The sequence below is a fragment of the Acipenser ruthenus genome, chromosome 18, assembly GCF_902713425.1.
Source record: "Acipenser ruthenus chromosome 18, fAciRut3.2 maternal haplotype, whole genome shotgun sequence".
NCBI lineage: Eukaryota > Metazoa > Chordata > Actinopteri > Acipenseriformes > Acipenseridae > Acipenser > Acipenser ruthenus.
The window spans coordinates 3,536,589-3,564,385 of NC_081206.1; the positions used below are offsets into that span (position 1 = coordinate 3,536,589).

The 27,797-nt window shown below is 41.2% G+C and overlaps 1 protein-coding gene across 5 annotated transcripts in view; it reads left to right on the forward strand.

Moving 5' to 3' along the window:
• LOC117421855 (disks large-associated protein 4-like) overlaps positions 1–27,797 on the forward strand; it is a 112,881-nt gene that overhangs the window by 30,657 nt on the left and 54,427 nt on the right. For all 5 annotated transcript variants that reach the window (XM_058990858.1, XM_058990854.1, XM_058990856.1 and 2 more), the window contains exon 3: positions 21,737–21,792. The gene's annotated coding sequence lies outside the window, so the exon portion shown is untranslated. The remainder of the gene's footprint in view (positions 1–21,736; positions 21,793–27,797) is intronic.

The window sequence follows — 27,797 nt, forward strand, 5'->3', positions numbered from 1 at the left end:
CCGGTTAGGATCACGGGCTGGCAGAACCCAATCTTGAAACGGGCAGGGACTTATTCTCCTCATCGTGCAACAGCGAACCCTACTGGCCAGACACGGAGCATATTCAGAGTGGATAAGAAGCAGGGCTGATCTCTGTCTTCCTGGCTCGGCAACCCTGCTCTAGATTGCTCGGCGTAAAAGCGATTCTGGCTTTAGGCTTGTGAGATCGGAGGATGCTCACATGCCCTCAGAACATCTGTGCTGTGTGGGGACCCACATGAATGGACTTTTCAGATTGGGGGGTGGGGGTGGGGGTGGCGGGGGGGGGGGGGGGGGGGGGGGGGGGAGAGAATGGGAAAAGCTTTGGAAGTTCCAAACAGGGATTCTGACACAGAATTCCCACAGACCTGTAGGATCCACTGTTCTATGGCTGTGTTGCTACAGATTGGCTTTATGGTACTTGTCACCGTGCCCCTTTAATGAGCACTAATAATGCTCTCCAGTGCAATCTCCCCGCCTTTTATAATGAGCTATAACACCTTAGTAAGCGTCAATGTTTCTTAATGGGGGCTGTTTTAATCCGGCTTCTTAATTAGCTACAACATCTGGTTGTTAACTGACAAAAGCAGGTTTTGTTTGGTTTATTTATTTTATTTATGTATTTATTTATTTGCCTCAGGGTGTAGCGGGAGGTTAAGGAGTATTTACACCAGGTAAACCGATTCACAAACCCTCTAAAAGCGTGCTTTAACTCAAATCCAGCGTGTGCAGTTTCTTATTAGATGAATCATTTTTCAAGTGCTGTGTTTATGTCTCTGCCACCCCTCGGGACTTCCTTGTAAACAACAATTATGGTAATGAAAATTCTCCTGGCCAAAGATAGCTTACACTGTCAAATAAAGAAAATACATTAAATAAAACTGAATATGAACAGTGATTCGAACTGCCTTGAAATAAAATTTATAATTGTCATTCATGAATTGGAAAATTTGTTTTGTGTCATATAGTATTTTATAGTAATTGCCTTGAGGTGCTGTGTTCATAAAAGCTATTGCATTATGTTAAAGCTGTTCAACCCACCTTTAAAAACAGCTTGCTAGTGCTGTACTTCTCTCTGGGAGTCAAGGGAGTTGGGGTTAGGGTTAGGGTAAAGGTAAGGCTAAGGGTTAGGGTTGTTAGGGTTAGGTTATGAGCAAAAAACGATTTACGCATGAAGTATTTTGTAACTATGCATAATAACATTGTAATTATGTGTAAGAGCACATGTATTTATTAAATAACTTATATTTAAATACACAGTAATGAGAGACACTTAATGTAAAGGAGAGAGAGAGAGAGAGAGAGAGAGAGAGAGAGAGAGAGAGAGAGAGAGAGAGAGAGAGAGAGAGACAGACTTAGGAAGCTATATATTTATTGCCTTTTTTCCAAATTGTATTTTTACAGGAAATACCTATAGAAACGTGCTCAAATGCTGGCATTTAAAAATAAATACATATTCAAAACTAATAGTGATCCAATCAGCAACCCATTCCCCCTCTCAAAAATCAGACTGGTACAAATCAACAACAGTCAATGCATTGAGAATACTTCATCATTCAAAATCAAGACAGAACAATGAGTGGAAACTCAAAAGCCTTCAAATACGACTGCCACCATGCATGTGCAGATTATTAATACGTGATAAGAAAATATATGCATTAAGAAACCTGTTAAAAAAAAAAAACAAGCTAAAACATGCACAAAAGCCTTCAAATAAAACTGAAAATATCCATGTATTAGTCATTATGTGTAAGTGTGGCGTGACGCTCCAAACAGAGCGTTTAGGTGATTAATCAAATCAATAAATGTTTAATTGAGGCTCCCAACGTAAAACCATGGCAATCAATATGCGTTAGATCACACATGATGTATTACAAAGTATCACCATGCTTCATAAGAACTGCATTTCTAAGTGGAGAAAAAGATCCGTTGAGAACAGGAACTACAGTAGCTGGGCTGCCTGCGGGCAGCGAGGAGAGCGCCCTCATCTGGCGCTCTGTGGGTATTGCGGGGCCTCATGCAAGGCACATCTGCACAAATGAAGACGACCTGAGCTTGGTGTGCCTGAACGTATGGAGCTGCTTAGAAAGGATTTCCTTACTGGAAAGCAAGGCTGCAGGCAGCATTGCTGTTCTCTGCTCTGTGTAACCACTCATTCGTAAAGGACGGTCGATTTAGCTGCACCGCTGGGACGGCCCCTGTCACCGCCCCACAGCCTAACCCCTGACCCCTGACAAAGCAGTCTCTCCTTTCATCCTGCCTTCCTTCACCAAATTAGCTGTACATGAAACACAATGTCATTATATCATGCAAGCCACACCATGCAATATTAAAAGAGCAAGCATTAAGCCACTCATTGATTATTATTGGGTGCACCCAAAACAATGACAAACTTATTACATAACTATTATTATTATTATATAGGGAAGCACCTGTAATATGTAGCACACACTGCCGTGTCCCTCGGAATCCCTAGCATGTGTCGCTGTCACATTCAGTCACAATGGACAAGACAGCAGGAGGCCTATTAAACCTGAGCTAAGAAAATATATTTGACAGTCTGGCTGGGGTGTATTATGACTAAATCCACAGTGAAATACGTCAAGTGATACTGTACAGTCCTGGCTGTCTTTATCCACTGAAAACCAAGGCCTACATCTGTCTGGTAATTTTGTCATGTTCCTCCTCAACCCCTGATCTCAGATTCAAGACAAGCTAATTACATTATGTAAGATCTTGGAAACCGCCAGACCAAAACTTTAATTTCATAATGTGATCACCCGGTTCCCATGGTTTCCTGAACAAACTCTTCTGAAAGGCTTGTACAGTAATGATTCCAGAGCAGGTCCATGCAAAACCCCTGTAGCAGAACTGCATGACTACACCAACAGAGTCCAAAGGGCATCCGTAAAAACTCAATCATAAAACCTGTAGAATAAAAAAAAACAGAATATTACTGCTGACATTCACTAGAAAACATTGTAATGCTTTGAAACAGAGTGGTTACGCTGGACAGCCTTCAAGAAATGAGTGACATTATGAGGGTGGATGCTGAAGGAATTCTATTACTGTAATAAAAAGGATATTACAGGGTTTTGGATAATTCGATTTTCCTTTGTTTTAGGCCACGTCTCTCCCTCTCTCTCTCTCCCTCTCCCTCTCTCTCTCTCTCTCTCTCTCTCTCTCTCTCTCTTTCTCTCTCTCTCTCTCTCTCTCTCTCTCTCTCTCTCTCTCTGCGAACTAATTTCTCAGCATCTCGAAGTTGCAATCCGAGGGCTGTGGCAATGAGTGTCTCAGCTTGGGTTATGTAGTCTTGAAACTAAGCCGTTGTTACCACAAGAGTTCAAGAGTCTGAGCTTAACAGGCATTTTTGTGATGGCTGAATTCTGATTCTTTGCTGTGAGGGTTAAATCCACTTTATCAACGTTTATGGTAATAAGTATTGCAATAAAAAAAAAAACAAAGAAACATGGATGGCATTTTATTGCAAAGCTAAGCCTCTCCTGGTTAGGAAATAGCTGAGCAAGAGATTTCTGAAACAGCTTCAGTGCCCGCCTCCACCCCCCCCCCCCCCCCCCCAAATGCTGTTTGTTTTAGTCTCATCTGCACAATATGTACTGTCCTTTAAGCTGCAAATGTCTGCTAAGCAGATGCAGTCCTTGTTAAACAGCCTTTCTGGGAAATTATAGAGCTTGCTGGTTTTTTGGTTCACTCTGTGCTCTCTGTACTGTAAGACCGCTGCTAGTGAATTTGTATCAGTCCTGGAGGTCCATTCCACTCCAAGTAGAACTAAAGAGATCCAACTTTAGAATCATTACTTAGCCAGGACACTGCAAGATACAGCTTGTAATTTTAAAGCCTTTCCAATTAATACATAAGCCACTCCATGGCTTTAGGACAAATACATCTAATAATTTGAAAAGGAACAGACTTGGCCAGCATTACATCCTTTGAAATGCCAGAGAAACGGACCTGCAGGACACAGAGAGAAAGAGTTTGTTTTAAAGAGACTCTGTCTGTTAGAATGGGCCTGGTAGGCATTTTCTGTACAGTATAATACTGTGTAATTAGAAATACAAACAATAAAGCTATGTGTAAAAGTAATCTTCAAAATGATTTTTTTTTCTTGAGAAAACTGATTTGTAATAAACAGACTGATTGTCTGTGAATTATATGAAGGCGCTCTCTCATATGAGTTCACCTTGTAGCTGTTTGTGAAACAATAAATGGGCTTTTTTTTCATTTTGTCATTTCACAAGTAATTATTCTGCCTTGCAACAATAAACAAAAAGTAAAAAGTTGGTATTAAGTTAGAGATGTAACACTGTGTTTACTTTTCTTTTTAAACAGCTGAAGAAGGGCTTTTGCCCAAAATGTCCTGAATCTTTTAAACTTTTTGTGTACATTTTTAAAAAAACCTTTTCTTCTATATATATATATATATATATATATATATATATATATATATATATATATATATATATATATATATCACGTTCTATCAATACATTGTTATAAGAACATGTCACTAAGGCATGTATAACATCGCTAAGCGCTAGTAATGAGTAATTAATGTTATTCCATGTTAATAACTGCTTTATAAATTCAGTGTGACCAAGATGCATTGTATTGTTCAGAGCACATATTGTATGTGTTTGTTTATAGCATAAGAGAAGCATGGTCTCCTCCCCTTCATCATATGGCAATATATAAAGAACCTTCGGACGTTCTTCACAGACTTGCACTGAAATGTTTCCGTAATTACCCCAGGCGCGCATTTCCAGAAAACCAGGCAGCAGTCTGGCATTTCCATAACACCAGGCAGCAGTCTGGCATTTCCATAACACCAGGCAGCAGTCTGGCATTTCCATAACACCAGGCAGCAGTCTGGCATTTCCATAACACCAGGCAGCAGTCTCACATTTTCCTTTCCGCCCTCGTTAGCACTTGACGAGTCACTTTACTTTATCTGTTGCTTCCCTTTTTTTTGTTTTGTTGTGACAGGATGGTATTTACAAAAGGCCAAACCGTCTGTAAAGCTGTCGGCCCCTTCAAGCCAAACAAGTCATTTCTGTCAGTTGTGAGCCTCTCCTTACGTCACAGCGGAAACGACACTGGCACCAGCAAGCTGCACAGCACGGCTTCCTTAAAGGAAAACGTTGTTCGCTTTTATTTAAATAGAGCAGGGTTTCGGATAAGGCCGTGACATACATTCAAGCTTATTTATTTGCATCTATTCTTTTTATTATACACTTCCATTCACGGCTAGGTTATGTTGACAGTAAATTGTAAAGATACCATGAAGTTTATTGAATCTCATCCCTTCATATATCTCATCCTCTCTCCTCCATTGCCACCCTCCCGCTCTGGAGTGGAGTGCAGTGCTGACGTCAGCCCCGCGGAGGGCTGGCAGATGTGTCTGTGCTATAACTAGCTGTGCAGATGTGACCAGCGTGCTGATAAAGGCTGAAGAATCACTTCATTAGGAGGCTGCCACTCTCACACAGAGTTATAGGGCAGGGCCTGACAGAAACACACCAGGAAATCACTCCACTCGGCTGGGCTGTTTGGTGTCTTCACCATGAAAGCAAGACACGATTCTTACAGTTTCTATTGTGAATGTGTCTAGGTAGAGAAGAACCATTAACGTTTAGAAGTTTTCTGTTAACATGCACTGAGACAATATCTTGTAAGGAATGTGACATCCACCTAACCTGATCAATGAGAAGTTAAAATGAGGGGATCTTTCTCTAATGTGAAAAGTTTATATGTAGTAAGAACAGCCTTTTATAATCCACTGATATAGCTAGAGAACTGTTTGTAAATTGTAGTTAATCAATTAAACAGTATCAGCTCTTCAAATCTATCATCACGATTACCTTGATTAACACAGCAACAACAACAACAAAAATATTTGTACAATAACATATTAATGATACAGGTCATAAAGCTTTGTGTCGTGTTAGAAAGTAAGCAAAAAACTAAATCAATAACAGATTATTCCACAGCAGCTGCGCTAAAGATTTGTTTACATCACATCTCTTGCATTCAGAATTCACACCCAGCTCTCTGAAACGTTTGTGTGAAAATATAAAATCTGCAGGGAAAGCGGTTTTCAAGATCTACCCACTGAATCCTAGTTTTTGAGACTATTCTTAATCAGGCATCAGAAATCCATGCAGTTTTGGATATCGAAGCCAACAGAGCCCCTGCTGTCAATTAACTGCCCAGGTCTGGCTTACATACTGTGATAAGACTGACTGTAACAGGAAGATTACAAAATATAGTACAGAATACATATTGGGGAGTCAATTTGCATCTAGATCAGCCAGGAAACCCACAAAAGTGCTACACTTCCAAAACTGCTGACCGGTTTGGCCGCTTTTCCTGTATTGTTTAATCTGGGCTGGCATCTCACGCTAGGTCCATCACCCTTACTTTTCACGCCAATATATAAGCTTATCCCATCCAGCAAGGGCAGAGAAAAGAGCTCCACAGCACAGCCTGATGATGTCAAATTCCTCTGCTAAACTTTCCAGTGCTTTAAGATGCTGTATTTACAGTGACGTCACCACCGATAATATTGACTGTATGGGGCTTGAGTATTGTATCCTTGTACTGTGACTGGGTGCGACTCTAATCAGAACTTATAGAGTGTCATTAGGGGTTCAAATTGAACTTCAAATCCAGAACACAGTAAGCCATCCAGTCAATCATAATGTTAGTTTGTCAGTTATTTGTTTACACCAATTATGTTTGTGCTGGACTTTCCAAAGGGTTTGTACGGTATATGGGCAATGCAACTGCATTTTGATTAATAATCCTCCATTTGCACGAATTTTTTATATATATATATATATATATATATATATATATATATATATATATATATATATATATTTTTTTTTTTTTTATAGAGAACTATGGTTCAGAAATTGTGGTACCAGTCTCTGTGTACAGCTTTCAGTTAGTCTCCTCTATGAATGGCTAAACAGCTTTATTTATTCACACAGATGCTGTCCTTCAATCTCAAATAGACTGGATTTACGTCACAAGGACATCTGTTTGAGCCTCAGAAAGCAGCTCTGTCCTGAGGCCTGTTTGTAGTCCAGCCTCCTCCCAAGACACCATGAGGCCCTTTCCTGAAAATGATCTAGCATAGAAACAGGTTGTGCTGCTTGGGAATGGGTGCAAAGCACACAGTATTCAACATGATCAAGGTGTGTGTTCAACTCTTATGCTCTAATATAGTAGCAGTCTGGGAGGGTTGTTCTATTCAAACCTTTCAAAAGTCATTTGATTTTAAAATGTGTTTTTAAGCCCGACATTGACAGAATAAATACTTCAGCCTACCTAAAGTCCCCAAACACTACTTTCATGTGCATGGGAAATAGTTTTCAATTGAATCTTGAAGACTTAGGCGTAGATGAACTAAGATGAGCCAGTCGCAGCACAAACGCGGTTTGCATTTTCGTTCTGACAATTCGCAAAGTATACATTTTGCTGTATGTACTAAGAGAAAATATGTTAATGAAGAGAGCCGCAATATACTAATTTAAATATTTGTTGCATCATCTTAGTGAGATCTCTAGCATTGCGAGAGTCATGGGACTTTTTTTAAATAAATAAATAAGGCAGTTTAATCCCATCAGATTCCATAGTGGGGACCCCACCTTCACCCCCAAATAAAAAATATGTTTCTATCAAAAAGCTTTTCATAATCATAAAAAATAGAATAAAATCGCACACACATACATTTATAGTGCTCAATGTATTTTAAATGCATAAATCATTGTGCTGAAATAACACTAATGTGTTTTGGGTAGGCTAAACATTACATTATGTAAAAAATATAAATCTTTACAGTTGGCCTATACAGTATACAGTACAGTAGTAAAATCAAATGAATACCTAGTGCACTTTCATTTCAATTTAGCCTGTAGGCTACTGGCAACACAAAATAAATCATGCTGCTACATTGTACATATCGGTGTAAAATACGAATAAAAGATTATTTTAAATTGAAACTAAATGATTTTAGCTTTTATTAGTATTATTATTATTATTATTATTATTAACTTGGCCTACTTATTAGACTAGGCAGTTAGCACAAAATAGATCATGGTGCCGCATTGACAAGTTATGATCCTTACAGGAGGACGGTCAATTCTCGTTAATATGAATTTCAAGGGACCAGTCATCTTTTAAATCAGACAGCAGCTCGAGAATTTTGTGGCTTAATTTGGTCTTCATTTAAATCAAAGAGGGTAATGTGGGTATGAAATACTCTTTCTCTTCTCATCCTACAAATCACTCATTCTTGCTGAAGACAACGTCTCCTTCTTGCAGCAATCACAGCGGCCATGGTTAGGGGCTAGTGTTTTTCATACTGCCTTTTAAAGGTTGCTAATTGCGACTGTTTAAAACATGCTTTCAAAAGTTCTTAACAAATTTGCATAATCTCCACCCCATTTTTGTGAATTTATGCAGGAACACCCATAATTACATATTCATCTAAGGCTGAACCTCAAAGAAAAACTGCTGCCGCAAAGCATTCCCTAAAAAGTACATTTCACCCTAGACTTCCAACTCGTTTGCAACTGGTGTGCGACTATTGCGACAGACACAATGCTTTAGTACAGCTACCCCTTAGTTTCATCAGGAGGCTGTGTTAATGGCTATCGAGAGCTGAGCTGAACCCTCTTGTCATGCTGCAGCCCATCCAGCTCTGTAATGATTCCATTCATTTAGTTTCTCTGGGTCCCCACACACACCTTATTCAGATGATTTTCCCTTGCCTTGTTGTTTTATGGCACTGGAGATGAGTTTTGACTGCGTCGTGCCTGTTGAGCGACTCTAACACCTTTTTCTTATCATTTTCTCCTGACCTTTTTGTCCTCTACCTAAATTACTGCTTTGCTTCCCTCCACTGGCTGCATCTGATTAACTGGCTTCAAATAACAGACAACCAACATCCGTCTCTGAGTAAGGAGAGGAGAGGGGGGGTCTAGTGGAGGATGGAGGGAAGGAGAGGGAGGGGAGAGGAACAGAGGATGTGAGAGATGGGGTACAGGAGAGATAGAGGGGGAAGGGAAAGAGAAAGAGTAAGCAGAGACTGAGAGAGGGGAAGGAGAAGAGGAGAGAGGGAGGGAGAGAGGTTGAAGAAGTCAGGAAGGGAGGAGAAGGGGAAAAGGAAAACAAGAGATGAAAAAGTCAAGAAAAAAATAGATGAAAGAGAGGAGATTAAATGATCAATATTTAAGACCCTGGGATCATCAGTACTTTGTTTTAAATCCTCAATACTTGCACCTGGTTCTTCTATCTCATGGACTTGAATCAGGACTTGAAAAAGGTACCAGACGTTGAGTGTCTTTCTGCGGCACCGTTGGGCAGTCTTGAGTGAAACGAGGCTCAACATTGCACGAGAACACAGTCTAAGCACTCCCCCTCCTCTCAGCACTACAGGGATCAAAAAGGCTGAGGTGGTTTTGCAAAAGGTGAGTTATACATTCATTTAGATAAAAGAGTTCAAGTGAATAATAAGTGTGCTTTTGCTTATCGTTTGCAAGAAAGGACGTGGGAGCGTGCCAGCAAATTGGACAGTAATACTCCTTTGACATTGCTGCAAACACACAGCAGCGGATACGCTAGTCATGTAGTCAAGTGTTAATAGCTTTAAACTGCCAATGAAAAGTGTTGAAAATGAATCAGCTCTTTTCCAGGTAATCCCTTCACTAATGAGTCCCCTACCCCCCATGCATCGTGGCAGGGGGCTGGAGATTGCAACAGATCCAGGTTATTCTCTGGAAGTGTTTGATCCACATGCTTCTTGTGTGAAGCTGGAAAGTACTGCCTACTGAGCCCCCAGTTACATCACTGGGATTGATATCCTCAGTTTACATGGCCTGTCATTGGCTCAGAAGACGCTGGCAAATTGCTGCCAGCTAGTCAAGTCTTCAAAGGCTGCTTATTTGGTGTAAAAAGCTTTGTAGATTTGTTTTGCCGCAATGTGCTTTTAAACCTTGTCATTGCACTTAGTATGCTGATTTAGGCTGCTAAAGTGTGTCTTCTAAAAAGGTTATTTTAGCTTGAACCTCTCTTGTGTTTAACAATCGGCCTTAATTAGTTACATCTGTGGGGAGAGAGCAAGTCAAAGACAAACAGACAACATAAACTGATACTCATTACGGTCCAATGCATAAACTGGAAGGACATTTTGGACATTTTGAGGGGAACTGTATATATAGTTTATCATGGTTTGCCATGTTTTGTAATATGATTTCCCATATCTCTCTGCTTCCTATTCCTATGCTTTATCATGCTTTCACTGTGCTTTATTACACATTGCTATGCTTTTACTGTGGGACACTTTTATAAGGGTACTGGCAAACTGATACTTGAGTTCTGCTGGTTTTGATTCCTTTTTAATGAGCTGGGAAAATCCTGGTGTGTCTGACGTATTATTGGCTGCTAATCAGGGTTCTATTGCACACTATAATGACAATGTTAAGGCAGATACCGTATGTTAGCCCCTGTGTGTTGTTAGTAGAATGTGTACATTGCCAAGATTTAGTGTAGTTTTTAAGCAGTCAAAAGTGCAACCACAGAAGCAGTATGGAATAGCAACCAGTAAAGTACACAGGTATACATAGAAAAAGCCTCTTCATTTAAACAAAACAACACACAAGTCCATGTATTTCACTGTAATGATGCTCCATAGTGCAGCACCATTTATTTATTGCATTTATATAGCGCTTTTTATACAAAAGTATCGCAAAGCACTGTACAGTGCATAGCAGAAAAAAAGAACAAACCACAATACATTTGAATAGCAAGTCACACATACAACTGCCACAGTCAGACCATTTAAATAACAGTATACACATAATAATACAAAAGCAACAATTTTAAAGTTACATTAAAACCCACTAAGATCAGAAGGCCATTTTATATAAAAGTTTGTTTTTAGTTTTGACTTGAAAACTGTAACAATCGCAGCTTCCCTGACAAACGAAGACAGAGTATTCCATAATTTAGGAGCTCTTTCACACACAGTACACAGTACGCAGGACATAGTAACTGCCGCCTTGCTCTGACACCAATAGGTAAGAGGCTACAACAGTGGGAAGCCGTCAGATCCATTTAAGGGCTGCTACAACCCACAGGGCCTGTCGGACTTAGCGCAGATATCTGCGTATCTATTCAAATCTTCAGGGGGCTAGTCGTGTCATGCAATCACTGTGTATGTTGCATAATTGTGATGAAGGCCAGCTGCCAGAAATCGAATTGCTTGAGTTGCAGAAGCTGTTCACATACCTCAGCCTGTGTGATATTCTATTAACTCTAACCTGGATCTGCTACGATGTACTTCGAGATAAAGCCGCTTTAAGACCGATTTACAAAGCACAGCAAAGTGTAAAACAGTGAAAGCACAGTGAAGGATAGCGGTCAGCCTTGCAGAGCACATCCTTTTTAAAGGGGGCTGCAGTTTGCACACCATCAAGGATGGCAGCGTGATTTTATTCTACATAAAAGGAGGGTTAAAGAAATATATCAAGTCATGGATCAGTACAGACGATAAGAAGTGTGAAGAGAGTGAGGAAAATTACTGTGATCAAAGCTGTTTATGTGCAAAAGAATAGAGCTTTCATGCCGAAGCAGCAGCAGGCCCTGGGACTTGTACAATCTGAAGATAAATAGAAATAGATCACAGTGTATCTGGGCTCCACTTAGCGTTTCTGTGTTGGGCCGTACTCATTAGGTAGAAATCTAAAGACACTCTGGAGCATATTCTAATGATCTGAAACAACAGCAGATTGTCTGAGGCACCATTATACTCTTGCTGTATTCCTGCAGTAACTTCAGTTCCAAACTGTTCTTGAGACAAATATACAGTATATAGGCCAGTGACCCGGTAATTTTTGGATTGCATGATCTTCCTACATTGATCTATAAGCAATGATAATTAGGCCACATAAGAATGATAATGCCCTTTAATTAAGGCCAATTAGGAGTGAATGTGTTTAATAATAAGACAGTGATCAATGCTCGATCACCCCACCCCAGTTGACAGCAGGTAGCAATATCCACTATCGACACAAAATACAACTCAGTTTGACGTCTAAATACCTATTGGATATGAATAATACAAAATAGATTTCCATCAGCATTGTAGGTACTATAGGTAGGCACGCTGCAAAACTGTTAAAAGTTACTGTGCACCAAATGAAACAGTGTGACTGCATGTATAAAGTACAAGCTTGAAAAAGCCATGGCAAGCTGTAATCTTTTTGAAGAGGACTGCAATTTACCAGCCATCATGAATGGTGGAATGATTTTACTAATGATTTGACGGCAAGGGATGTTTGTACAGAGAGCAGGTGGTGAGGTTTTGTTTAACGCTTATGCAAAGACATTGAGATCCTCCTTTGATAAGAAAGTATGAGGCTGTTTCAGGATCTCGTATTGTTTTTAACAGAGCAGTGGAGCTGACTAGTAAACGTCTTTAAAGATCAAGGTTCTTTTACAAAAAAAAAACCATACCTGAAAAATGCTCTCAATTTGATGGGTGCACAAACACGTGTTCATGCATTTTGAAAAGAGATAAAAACCAGTGCAATGCAGATAGCAAAAACACAAATAGCAAACAGAGAGAGAAGTCTAAATGACCAATTACTGATACAGCCAGAAGGTCTCTAGTCTGAATGTAAAAAGAGCACATGAAATTCTGCGCAAAGGTAACATGCAGAGTTGATGCTGGTGAGCACTTTGGATAATGTAGCTCTGCTCAGTGGTTCTGTTATGTTAAGTGACAGCCAGTGGTTTTAAGTAATAGGTTTGTTTTTAAACTAAACTGTATTCTGTAACACTTTAAGACCAAATATAAAATCCTAGTGCGATCCCATTGTAATAGTACTAGGAAATCTTACACTTGAGCGTGTCATGTTTTATTACATGTTGCTAATAATGTAATGTTGAATTTTGTGCTTGTAAGGATCAATATGCAGTGTAACTACACAGCAGTCTTACCTCTTATTAGTATTATCAGCGTGATTTCTGGTTCCCATGTATTGTGTTAAAGAATTGTTTTGTACAATGCTGTTGATAGTAAGAAAAGATTAAAAAATGAAACAGTTTCTTCTTGTTTTTTTTTCAACTCAAAATCCAATATTTCAGTAAGAAAATGCAGTAAGATTCAGACAGCACACCGCAAGGCAGCACAACAAGAAGCCACTTAAAAAAATAATGCTTTGTTGATGTAACGCTCTGAACTGCAAAACTGGCTCCTCTCCATCTTTACAGGGCTGCAAACACAACTAACCTTCTGACCCTAAATACACAGAGCCTGGTGTTTATAGATATTTTAAGTGCATTTCACACCTGCTCCACACTGAAAAACAAGTCCGTTAAAATGGTTTAGAATGATTTACCATGTAGTTTTTCTGACCTCCTTTTCCAGAGTAAACCAGTCTGATCAGAAGGTCCAGACCTCAAGATCACACCTTTTGTTTTTGCACAGTTAACAGGTCTTTACATGACCGATTTTATTGAATGGCACCCAAATCTAAGTAATATACATTACATTGTCCTTAACTATGCAGTTGATATTTACAGTGGACTTGGACTCTTCTTGTATAAAGCTCTTACAGCCTCAACTGCAAATAGTTTCCATGGAAACGTTATATATAAACTGAAGATGTACAGTAAGGAGGGACAATCAGAGAAGTAGACTCAAAAATGTCATTTTTTTGTTATAACTTCCTAATTAACTTTGGTTTAGGGAGCTACCAGTTCCATCAATTTCAAAGACACCAGCAATTTCTCAATGGCACATATGGCCTATAAGATACAAAAGGTGTTAACGCTGTACATATAGGTGTTGACAGGGTCACATTTGCGTCATGTGACTTTATCCTCCCCTTGTATGGCTAATCCAATATAACAAGGAGAGCGCTGTCTATTGGCCAGCGGGTTGCCAGCCGATTGGCTGTATGTTGTTCATTCTTACGGGATGCTTTGGCGATGTACTGCAGAAGTAATGTTCTAGCTCTGTTCATTTCTCAGTGTTGAATTACCATCGCAGTGCAGCATTGTAGCCTGGGGACTGGTTTGTGTAAGGGATAGCCAATTCCAGTGTAGTACCACTTACATTAACAACATTGCCTTTGGCCCATAGTTTCTGCAAGTGATAGCTATTCCCAGTAAACTGCCGGTGCATTTAAACTTTTTTTTAAAAACTCTCTGTCTGAGTCTTGTCTGAAACCTAATCTGTAAAAGCCTTGCTATTACTAGTAATGTTTAGGGCTGTGCTTACTGGAAATGGTATCCACTCCAGCACCTGTTATCTCCACGAATTGTACTGCAAAGTTCTGGTCAAGACAAATCGCAAGCTTGCCCCGTATATTATTATTATTATTATTATTATTATTATTATTATTATTATTATTATTATTATTATTTATTTCTTAGCAGACGCCCTTATCCAGGGCGACTTACAATCGTAAGCAAATACATTTCAAGTATAACTACATAGGATACCCACCTCCAACCAGACCCCAGGAAAAAGTCACCAGGGGACTTACTTATTCAATAGCAAAGGACTCTGGGAGCTGTAGTTTTATCAGACACACGGCCTAGTTAAGTATCCTAATTCAAATGGCATTATTGTACACTTTACTAATACATTGAATGGAATTCAGGCTGCATTCCTAACTTAGTTTTACTATGATGTATTAACAATCGATTGCTAGTTTGAAAGGACCACCATGAAAATAAAATGTAATTATAGATCACGTGTTGAAAACTTTGAATAACTTTTTGTTTATATTCAATGCTACAGAATAACTTTTTTTTACCTTGGATTCATTCAAATCCAACAACAGAATGACTAGAGAATCACATTGTTCTAAATGACATTGCTAAACATACGCAGAGCTTGATTTAAGGAAAGCAATTCCCTGAATTCATCCATGCGCTTGTTATATACAGCTTAATGAGCGTACATGAGGTGCTGTGGTTATTTCACCAGTGAGGATGGCCATAAACAACCCATTCACCCATTGCTTATTCGGCCATCCTTATTGGTGGAATAACTACAATAGGAGAATCCTGTATGTTGCTGAATATTGAGAATGTGTGACTCAGGAAGCTACTGACTTTCAAGGGAGCAGTCCCAGTACAGGCAGATACTGGAAGGATTTTCAAGGCAGACGGCAATGTTTTGCATCGTATTTCAATAAATGGGTATTTTTCTCACTTTTGCTTATTCAGTGCATCCTGGTAAGTAGAAATTCTAACAGATCAACCCTGTTTTGATAGTAAAGCTCATTTAGAAGGCAGATACTGTAAAAAGGTAAGGAGGAATGTTGTTTAATTCTGCGTCATTGTTAGCTGGAGTTTTATCAGTCAGTTAGGACAGCAGCTTTTCTTCCTGTCGGTTAGGACAGCAGCTTTTCTTTCTGCTCAGGCGCGTTGGAAGGTGAACCTTGGATTGAGCTGCAGGCGGTGATTAGACAAGGTCTGCTGGACCTGACTTTCTATCTCTTGTCCTGTCTTGGTGTTCTCTGAACAAAAAATCCAGCGAGCGGGATAGCGCAGCTGTGTCACAGACAGGTCTTTCCAGAGCGCTATTGCTTTCCTACTACATATACCGTCTGCTTAGAGTATTAGAGTATTACTGGAACATAGGTAAATCCAGGATTGAGCAGAGTGATTTCATTCAGCACACAGCATGGTGCCTTTTTGGGGGTCACACGGCCATCGATGTTAAGACCAAGTCAAGAGGAAAATTAGTGTGCAGAGGCATTTCACAAGGAAAGCATATGGAGGAGCACAGTCCCTGTGACTTGCAGCTTGAAACATGTGCCTGCTGTGTTCTAAAGCAACCTCAGTACTTCCATGGCAACTTCTCTTCCTGAATGTTATGGAAGCTACCAAAACACCAATGAAGGTTTTCGCTGGTGTCTACTTGACATAATACAGCAGGGCTGTCTAAAGTTGTCCCTTCGACTCCTGGTCTTTGTTACCACCCTGTTCTAAATTGTTTAATTGAACCAATCTGAAGTAGTTCATTATATAACTGTACCTGTTAAACCTGGAGTGGAATGGCCCTCCAGGACCGAGACTGGACCCCCCTGTATGTTTGGACTGTATGTTTCCTGTGCACTGTGTCCATCCAGTTCACCCATCAGTGTGGGCAGATCTATATGGAAAGTGGTCATCGTCCTGTGGAGCCCTTTCCCTCTCCCACAGCAATAATCAAGCATGCTGTATTTGTATCTCTGTAGCTTTTAGTGGTTGCAGGGCATGGTTTGTGTCCCTCCTCCGTGTCGGAGGCAGGCATTGGAATCTGTGCCCCATTAGCCGGGCTCTCCTGCTGGCGTCTCTGCTGCCTCTGCCAGCTGTTTTTTCCAAGTCGGCACAGATTCTGCTCGCAGGATATCAGGGTATCGTCTTAGACAATGTTTGAATCTTTTTATAAAAAATAAAAGATGTCCTGTGCATCTGGGCTGCCTATACCAGATGTTGAATACATTTCTCACTCTGTAATCCAGTGTTCTTTTGCAGCTGTGGGGCTTAGCGCCAGGGAGTCTATATATTACAGTCAAACCTGTATGTTACACAACCGACCAATCAAAGGACTATCTGAAATACACGTCGAGCCAGATTTATTAAGGTCTTTATGTCATGTTTTCACTGTGTTTGTTGTTTTTCTATAAAGAGGATTTAATATATGTTTTTACTATGGGAAACTTGCTAAAGGGGAGTTGCTAAAACGATTCATGCCAACTATATAATAAATACCCTAAGAGTGTATATTACACAAACAGTCAGACAACCTAATGACTTCCTTATTGCGCATATAAAATGACTTGTATAAGGAATTAAGAAATGGAATTGATGTCATGCCACCAGAGCTCCAACCGTGTTTCCACGGGCAACAGAAGTAATCAGACTGTCTAGTTACATATCTTTGTAACTAAACTCTATGTTTGGAACCTACTTATACCAAATGGAAGATGAAAGGAATCCAGAGTTTCTCTTACAAACAATGAAAAAGCAGACCCGCAATCACAAGCTAGGATATGAGGAATCTCAGCTAGAAGCAGTGTGGCCAAAATGTTGCTTTGTTTTTATCTTTGTTCTTTTAAAATAATAATAATTTGATCTATGATCTATGGGTATGGTGTTGCATCTCTATTTTCATCGATTGTGATAAATGTTGGGATATTTGGGAAACTGATCCCAGAGGTAGCACCCAGTAATGGAAATCATTTTATTATACAATCGTCCTTGTGCGATATTTGCTTCATGATCTGGGCTTTCCAGCCATTGAAATAACATGGAATGGAATGACTTCCCTGTGTCGGTGAAGGATTTGGTGCTCTGGATTGATAATCGCAGGGGAAAGATCAAGGCTGTGCTGTACAGCTGCAGTAATGATCAATATTACAGATCCTCACACACTGTGCCAGGACCGAGATCAGAAATAACTCAAGCAGGCCCCAGTACTTGCTCTGTTGTTTTCCTTCACTTGCAGCATTTGATACTGTTGATCATATCATTTTAATGGATCGCCTTAAACTTTTTATCATCTACGAAATATTGCTAAGATAAGTCTTTCTTTCATTGCCAGATTCTGAGACGCTAATTCATGCTTTTGTCTCATCTAGATTACTGCAATGCTCTTTTTGCTGGGTTACCAGACCATGCCTTTTCATGGTCACAGCTTGTTCAAAATGCAGCGACGCTGGTGCTTATTAAAAAAAATAAAGAAAAGTGACCACATAACTTCTGTGCTGGCTTCTCTACACTGGCTTCCAGTAAGAAATAGAGTTGATTATATGATCCTGCTTTTGACTTACAAAACACCTGATTATCTGAAAGAGTACTTTTCCCTATACGTACCTAGACGTGCTTTAAGGTCGGCTGATTCTGGTCTTCTGTCCCTCCAAAAGATTAAGACAAAAAGGAAAGAAGACAGAGCTTTTAATTACAGTGCTCCCAGATCATGGAATAAACGGCCATCTGACATGCATAGTCACTTAATATTTTTAAATCAAGGTTCAAAACAAAATGTTGAAAGTGTGCCTCTCTTTTTATCGTTCTGCTAATATTGATGCTTTTTTTGGTATTTTGATTTATTTTACTTTAACCTTTTCATGTTCATGTTTTTTTATTGTTTTAATTCATTTTATTGTCATTTTTTTTAGTTTTTATTGACTTGTAAAGCGCTTTGAGATACTGTTGTATGAAAGGCTCTATATAAATAAATAAACATACTTACTTACTGCCTCTTCTCTGAAACTAGAGCACGTCTGTTATAAATTGGGGCACAGCCGTGATACAGTTATACACATACAACCAGTAGGGCAGAGGAATATAGCCTCATTTTGTCTTTTGTGAGCTGTATTTATTTTTATACTTTGTGGAGAGTCCACTGAGAATTAAGAGCTCTGCTGGCCTCAATTGGAAGAGCTGCTCCATTAGTTTAGTGGTAGAATTCTCGTTCTGGTGTGCAGAATTCAAACCACAGTAGCAGGTCCAATCTATGGTTCCATTACTGGTTATGCTGTTATCTATTTCCATCATTCTGGTGGAGTTTCTTCACTACTGAAAACGAGTTGTATTTCAGTCATCTAAATTTCTTCAGTTAAACATCTAGTGCCTTTCTCTGCCATGTGTATTAATGTGCTAGTTGATATTCACTGTTCAGTGCTTAGAGCCAAGCAAGTCCCAACTTCGTTCCTGGGTGTTTGTAATTCTCATAATAGCTTTTTTTAAATGATTATATAAATGTAATCCCCACTGCTGCCAAAACAGGACAACGCTGTGAATGCAATGTTTCATCTCAGCAGGGCCTTCTGTTAACAGTGTCTAAATGCACTAAATCAGTGGACGCATTAATAGGCTGTACTGAAAATCAATGCATGAATAATTGGCCAGCTTTACTGTAAATCACTGTGGAACTACTACGCTTGATACACTGTTTATACAAGGCGATGTGAGCATGAAAAGGCCAGTTAGAAGATATTTTGTGGTCTTTTGTCTTCTGGACATAGACATGCCATTGTTTGGGATTTGAAAAGGTTCAATGTTCCCCTTATTCTTATAGTATTCAAAACATGTTACAAAAGTTACAAAATCTCCTCCATGCTTTCTTTGCAGGACTAAGTCCCTGTCCAGTTATAACTCCACACCCTGCAAAGTTGACGATAAGCACATTATGTTACCTGTGCTGTGTCCCGTGTTGTCCGTATAGCAGCATCATATTTTTAAATATATTGCTGACTCTTTGTGGGTCGTAAATCAACTGGCCAATGCATTTCTCATCATTTACTCGGGAGCGTTCGCCAGTATCTGTGAGAGCACCAGCATCGTTGCAAGACGGAGCATGAACTGGATACACTGCAGTATTTGAACAAAAGGAATCCCTAGCTGATATTCCTATGATGTATGAATAGAAATGTTCAAACAAAAAAGAATAATTGCTGCGATATGGACAATATGGGACACCGTTCTTGTAAACACTGCAGGGGGTTCTGTAACACTTTCACACAAGCTGTGTGACTGCAGAGGGACGTGTCCAGAAAGTGATAATGGGAGGACACTTGTATCTGCGGACCAACACGGAGGGGAGGGCTGTGAGATTAAAAACGTTTTAAAAACAACAAGCCGAGCTAGACATGGAGTGAAGGGCACTGGAGTTAATTAAAGGTTGGTAAATGGGTTTTAAAACCTTAGTTATCTGTAATAGGACTGGAAGTAATTAGTAGAGTGAACTAAAGTAGCTCCTATAAATATTGATCGATCAATAAAGACAGGAACACTGGCCATCTCTTCAAGGAGATGAAAAACCCAGGTTGTATTAGCAAAGCCAGAAACAGCTCCTTGTGCCCAAGCTACATTACCCATACAAAACACACCCGCATTGCATTATCACAAGGCTAACCCTGTGCAAAGTTTTTTTTATTTTTTTATTTTTTGCCATAAAATGAAATAAAGCATATGCCGTAAAAGAGACAGAAAATGAGGACAACGCTTTGTTTTATGAAGCCGATAGATAACCGAGGCTGTGCAAGAGAGATTAATTGGAAAATATTTCCAACAAATCCCCCACGGCTCTGAGGCTGACCCCTGTGTATTCACTCCTAAATCAGGATAGATTTTAGAATCAATACTTTCTCCATTGCGCTGCACCGCCAGTCAGAAGGAATGTTTATGGGCTCAAACAACGTTAATTAAGAGCCAGGCGAGGGATATAATGGGATTTATCACAGCAAGGGTTTAAAACCATTTTAATAAGGGCTACCAATATGAAGAGCCTTGTTAGGGTTAAACAATTATAACAGGGGCAATCAGTGTCAATGTGAGGATGCCTTAGTCTTTCCTAAAGGGCCCTGCACCCTGTCTCTTAAAGAGCTGTTCAGTCTTCTTGACCTTTCTTTTCTGAATGAAAAGGTGCCGGTTGAGCTGAATTTCATGGTGTTTCTGTCCACTAGGATTCCAGAGGTGAAAATGCATAACTCATTTCCTTATATACATGTTTATTGCCATATACCATGGTACAAGTGTACCAAAGTGTAGTAAACATGGTAAAGCATGAAACAGTGTAGTAAACATGGTGAAGAAAAACAGGCTAACCGTGGTTATATGTCATGTACGACACATCAGCCAATCACTGTTAAGGTTATAGTACTGTGGAAGCATGGTTCATTTCTAAATTATTGTACAAATGTAGCCATGTACCCTGGCTGATCCCAGTTTCTCTGGTTTTTAAAATTCTTCTCCTTTGTAAAGAGTTATTTTCCAGAGAACTGGATTGTACATCATCAGAGTTTCCAGAGTGATAAGCTGGCAAGTGTGCAATATGATAGCAATGCTATCTCAGGAGAGTCCAGTTTACTCATCAAAAAACAGTCTAATTGGCGCTCCGGTAACCTTGAACAATTCACTCTTCCGTTTAGTACGTGGTGTTTTCTAAAATGAAATTGCATTTAGTTTGCATATTTGAGAGCTGCCATACAAAGCCTGTTAGAATCAAGGCAACGCAGTGTACCGGTAAGGTGCGTCATCCCGGTTCAATAGGCATGCTGAACTGAATAATATATACTTAAACCTGGACTCCCTCCAAGGAAATTCTTAAACTAGCGTGTATAATTAGGTCTTATTTATTATACACCACTGTGGCCTGTGCTGTTTAAAACAGACACGTCTGTGTTAAAAGCCTTGAAGGTAAAATGAGTCAAGGCTTTCAATGTTCCACAATGTTAAACAGCTGCATGCTATCTTAAATCTTGAATGAAAGAAATCAACAGATAATGGGTCCTATTCACACTTTGTTTAACCCTTTCTTGTATCCTGACCTCATATTGGAATGTATAAATAAAATCTTCTAGTCTTTATATTGGGACATATAGAAGATGCAAATGCATGAAGATGCATTTGCATGACAGCACATGACGATGCAATTTTTCCCCATGGAAAAAAAAACTGCTAAATGAAAAATATGTTTATTATGTGTCCAAAACAACTTTCCAATATTTTATGCATGAAAGGGTAAGACTGTTTTATAAGGAGAACAAGCTCCAGAGATGTTATGAATGTCAAACCTTGGACAGGTTACAAAAACAGACTTGCAATGGCTTTTGTGGTATGATAATATTGGTGCGCAGATCATTATTTTCATATGATTTCTTTCTTTCTTTATATTTTGCAGAACAAGTAACTCAGAGGTCTCTTCAGCAGCTCATCACCACAACATGTGCTGTCAATGTGAGTTGTTCGCTGCGCCTCTGGTTCCTGTGCAGGTCATTTATTATACGTTGTGTTTCTTTGTAAATGCAGCAGGGATGTGCAGATATGCCTCTTATAAAAGTTTACCACTGTAAATGTGCATGGATTTTTGCACTTTTCCCATGCTTTTCCCATGGCTATACTATAGTTTACCATGGTTTGCCATTTTTTTATTGTGCTTTACTGTGCCTGCCTCGGTTTTACAATGCTTAACTATGCTCTACAATGCTTTCACTATGCTGTATTACACTTTGCTATGATTTTACTATGGGAAGCTTTTATAAGGGGAAGGTATGTAGGGGCAGGTATTGACCTGCTTATTAAGGTACTGGAGAGAAGGGAATGTTTGGACTGGTGGTCATTTAAAGTTACAGACAGTGCTGAACAGCTGAGAATGGACTGTTTAGATTAGCGCTCATTGCTGGGGTGCAGGGTGACAGCACAGGAGAGCTGAGGATGGACGGTTTAGATTAGCGCTCATTGCTGGGGTGCAGGGTGACAGCGCAGGAGAGCTGAGGATGGACGGTTTAGATTAGCGCTCATTGCTGGGGTGCAGGGTGACAGCGCAGGAGAGCTGAGGATGGACGGTTTAGATTAGCGCTCATTGCTGGGGTGCAGGGTGACAGCGCAGGAGAGCTGAGGATGGACGGTTTAGATTAGCGCTCATTGTTGGGGTGCAGGGTGACAGCACAGGAGAGCTGAGGATGGACGGTTTAGATTAGCGCTCATTGTTGGGGTGCAGGGTGACAGTGCAGGAGAGCTGAGGATGGACGGTTTAGATTAGCGCTCATTGCTGGGGTGCAGGGTGACAGCACAGGAGAGCTGAGGATGGACTGTTTTAGAGCCTATGATATGGCGTGAATGTGTCACCAATGTGTTGTATGTAAACAGACAGACAGACAGACAGATGGCTGTAAACTCCAGTACTGTCAGTAACTCCCTATACTTTTCCAGCAATATTTGCTCATTTTCCTTTCCTATGGAAAAAGAATCTTGGAAAACAACATTAAAAATTGATCAAGAAGTCATTAAAAAAAAGAGCTAACTCATTTAGGTCTCTGGATCCATGTGCAGTGGGTTGTGATAAAAAAAATGAATGGGGGAGGGGGTCTCATGGGAATTGAAGCCAGGGAGAGGGGCATTTTTAAGTAGTTTAGGCATTAATATGCCACTTGAAAAACCTGACTTTTCAGTTTACAGCATAATTAAGTTCTCTGGTTATTCCATTGTATAGAAACTCTAGTGTTGAATTTCATTATTGTGTTAACCTTTTCCCTTCATATAATATATTTGACTGTTTAAATCTAATTCAGTGGCTCGTTAAGAGCCTGTAGTTGAGTTGGTACAGCGCAGTTACAATGGAATCAAGCTCCAAATACAAGTGCTATACAGTGCCATTGCAGTAGCACTACAAAGACAATGCAGTGGTTATTTATCCAAGGGCAATGGTATTAGCCATTGCTACTGTACGAACACAGGAAGCCACTGACACAAGGGTATGAACCAGAACATGCTGCCAATCTATTGTCAGTGACCCTGTTCTTTCCAGCTTGTCCCTCCAGCTGTAATTGTCATTTTGCTTGACCTGGAGGCACCACTATTATCTGTCTTGCACATTTAGTTGCATTGAAAGTGCAGAACACAGGCACACACCACCCTGCTAAGGGTTGTTACACTCCAGTACAGTTCCAATGTGCTGTTCTTCATGCTTCACTGTTCAGGGATTATGTGTGAGCACTGATGTCTACAAAAATTGTGTCTCTTTGTGTAATGAAACCTGGCATGGATATCTATGGTTGTTCCTGTTCTTTCCAAGTGGACAAATCGGAAGAGTGCTTTTGAAGGATTACGCTCTGGCACCTTGGCACTCGGTATTCCATGGTAAAGGCTAAGAAACATGTAGTAGAGCATAGAAAAAGGATTGTAAAACACATAAGCGAAGTAAAAAAAAAAAAAAAAAAAACATGGTGTGTCCATCTAGGATTTGAAGTACTCCAGAGTGCTCAGCTCTACTCACTGTCTCAGTATCCCTGTACTATAAATTATTTCAAAGCTGCGGGCCAGGGCACTGTGACTTTTATAGCTCCGCTGCCAGCCATCCAATCAGTTCTGCTCGCCTGCCATCTCTGTGCGTTAGCCGCAATAAGACTGCCAAACAGCCAAGGGGCAGTGTGGCGTCACTCTCCCTGATAGAAACCTCTAATGAGAGAAGTCACCCCTGCCCTTTCCCTTCCACCGCTGGAGGGTTTGCTCAGAATCTTGAACCAGGAAAGAACTCAGTCTTGTCCACTGGCTAGGAAGGAGCTGTAAAGCATTAATACTAACGATTCTTCTATTCAGTGCGCTTACAAAACAGTAACCAGTTAGTGAGAAGATAGAGCCTATGGTGAACATCACTGCTGTTACAGTATTATCACTGTGGTCGTGTACCGCCTCAGCAGTCTAGGATACCTAGTTACAGGTTAAAGTATTACCCTTGACCCACGCAAGGTAAGAGCATTTGCATATTGTTGTGGGTGCATCAACATTGCATGTAAAGCCGTCTCTCTGTCCAAAAATGCACGTAGCATGTTCACGCTGCTGCCCTGACAACTCCACATCAAATTCCACATTAAACTGTAGCACCTTTTCTGTTGCTTCATGTGACAGGTTTGACCGATGGTGTGGTGTAAAATGACAGACTCCAGTCCAGTTTTACAATTTAAGCGCTTGGGTTTTTATTTCCCTTTGCCCCAAGCTACCAGAACACGCTCCAAACAAATAATAATAATAAATCAAATAAACAATAGGGAAGCCGGGATACACAACAATGTGTAACCCGACAAAAACAACAAGAAACGGGGGTTGCAGTCCCAAAATAAACCAACACCAAAACAATAGTCCGCCTTCTTTGTGCAGTCCAAGCACGGGGAAACCACGGGGTAGCAAAACTCAGCACTTCCGGGTTGTCGCTCCTCTAGCGTAATCCCGGAGCGTCCCGTTAGTGCTCTAAAGAGACAAGGAGTAGATGGGTTAACAGGACAGTCCAATCCACAAAACGTCCCGTCCTTTAATTCCCTTCCTCTGTTACTCTATTAGTTAGTTTTAGTTTCAGTTTCTCTCTGTCTCTCTCTCTCTCTCTCACACACGCACTGTACCTTGTCAGAAGGAACAGAACCCCGGGCCACGCCCCCTTTTGTACGCCCCGTCCCGTCCCCATTGGTCAGCGAGGGCAACCGCCGTCAGCCAATGCGTGATTGCCACTGCGCTTCCCGACCGGGTCTGTGACGTTGCGCACCGCGGCTCTGCCTGCTCCTCCTCCCCAGTGCCCTCACCGGTCGGAAGGGAGATCTAAAACAAGAATTCACTCTCTCTTTGTCACATATCCCACCGCTCAGAGTGGAGCCGAAGGAACACTCGGCCAAACCTACCAACCCCATTACTCCCCCCTCCCGGGAAAAATAATCCGCATTTTGGTGATCTTTCCCTGCACGATGTACCATACGATACATGTAAGGCTGCAATGCCAAATACCACCGAGTTATCCGGGCATTGCTATCCTTCATAGTGCTTAACCATCTGAGTGGGGCGTGGTCTGTGACTAGATCAAATGAATGTCCCAGTAAGTAATATCTGAGAGAGTGAGTCGCCCATTTAATGGCCAAGCACTCCTTCTCTACAACCGAGTAATTGCGCTCCCTAGGAAGCATTTTTTTGCTGATGTAAAGAATGGGGTGCTCCACCCCGTTAACCCTCTGGGACAAGACCGCCCCCAAACCAACCTCTGACGCGTCAGTATGGAGGAGGAATCTCTTGCTAAAGTCTGGTAATATTAGCGCAGGAGCCTGGCACAGTTTGCGCTTAATGGTCTCAAACGCTCCCTGACACTGTTCTGACCACTTGACTAAATTTGGCGCACTTTTCTTAGTGAGGTTCACCAGAGGATCGACCACGGTGGCATACTCGGGGATAAAGCGGCGGTAATAACCGGCCAATCCTAACAGTGATCTCACCTGGGATTTAGTTTTGGGGACCGCCGCGTCCACCAAAGCCTGGACTTTGGTGGCTACGGGTTTCACCTGTCCGTTTCCCATGATAAATCCTAAGTACTGAGTTTCAGATTTCGCAAACGCACATTTTTTTAGGTTGGCTGTCAGCCGGGCAGCCCTCAGAGACTGGAGGACGGCTGTAAGTCGAATTACATGCTCTCTCCAGGTGGAGCTATATATCACCACATCGTCAATATAAGCTGCTGCATACTCACGATGGGGATGTAACACCTCGTCCATCAGTCTCTGAAAGGCGGCGGGCGCACCATGTAACCCAAACGGCATGGTTTTAAAATGGAACAGACCATCCGGAGTTGAAAATGCCGTTTTTTCACATGAATCGCGGGTTAAAGGGATCTGCCAATATCCCTTCGTCAGGTCCAAAGTTGAGATAAACCCGGCCGTCCCCAGTCGGTCGAGAAGTTCGTCGATCCGAGGCATGGGGTAGGCGTCGAACTTGGCGATAGCATTGACCTTTCGAAAATCGACACAGAAGCGATTAGTGCCGTCCTTCTTGGCCACTATAACAATAGGACTGCACCACTCGCTTCTGGAAGGCTCAATGACCCCAAGTTCAAGCATCGCCCTCACCTCGTTCTGGACGCCACTCCGCCGGCTTTCTGGGATCCGGTAGGGCCTCTCCCGAACAGTGACCCCTGGCGGAGTAATAACAGCATATTTGGTAAGGTTAGTTCTGCCGGGCACGTCAGAAAACACATCCCCAAATTTCCCAATCAACTTACGCAATTCTACTTGCTGATCTGGAAGTAACTGTTTCCCCATTGAAATCTGGCTGGGGCTAGGGGTCTCTATACAGGGTCCTAAGTCATCCTCCATCTCGCCTGGGGCTATGAATAAGACCTCCCTTGCCTTCCAGGGCTTTAACAAATTGACATGATAGATTTCTGTTTTGTTTCGGCGATCGGGTTGTCTAATTTCATAATTCACTAATCCTATGGCCCGTATCACCTCATATGGCCCCTGCCATTTAGCACACAGTTTCGATTCCAATGATGGAAGAAGCAGCATTACTTTATCTCCTGGCCGAAAGGTTCGAATTCGTGCATTGGTATTGTAATGCCGCTGTTGCCGATGTTGAGCCGATCTGAGATTGTCCTGAGCCAGTCGACCAATTAAATCAAGGCGATCACGCAGTAGGAGCACATGCTGCACTACATTTTTAGAGGAGCCCTTGTGTTCTTCCCAACCTTCTCTCAACAGGTCGAGGATGCCCCGTGGCTGCCGGCCATATAATAGCTCGAAGGGGGAAAATCCCGTTGAGCTCTGAGGCACCTCTCTCACTGCGAAGAGTAGGTAAGGAAGAAGAGTAGCCCAATGTTTCTGCTCCTGACTCACAAACCGTTTCAACATTTGCTTCAATGTTTGGTTAAAACGTTCCACCAGCCCATCCGTTTGGGGATGATAAACGGATGTCCTAATGGGACGTATTTTTAGAATTTTGTACACCTGCTGTAGCGTTTTCGACAAGAAGTTTGTTCCATGATCAGTCAATATTTCTTTTGGGATCCCTACCCTAGCCATAATCTGACTTAACTCTTTCGCAATTGCAGTGGCACTAGTGGACCGCAACGGAACTGCTTCCGGGTACCGCGTTGCATAATCCACCATCACTAATATGTGCGTGTACCCGGAATCAGAAGGCAGCACTGGCCCAACTATGTCCATTGCAACGCGTTCAAAGGGAGTGGAGATAATAGGCAGTGGGACCAGAGGGGCGGGGCGCACTCGACCCGGTGCTACTCTCTGACATTCTGGGCAGCTAGCTACATATTTCGCCACTTCGGTGTAGAGCCCTGCCCAGTAAAATCGAGCCAGTATTCGGTCCCTCGTCTTGTCCACGCCAAGATGTCCTGCAAAGGGGACGTCATGCGCCAGCCTCATGACCTCTGGTCGACAGGACGGGGGAACCATCAACTGTTTGACAGGCTGTCCTGT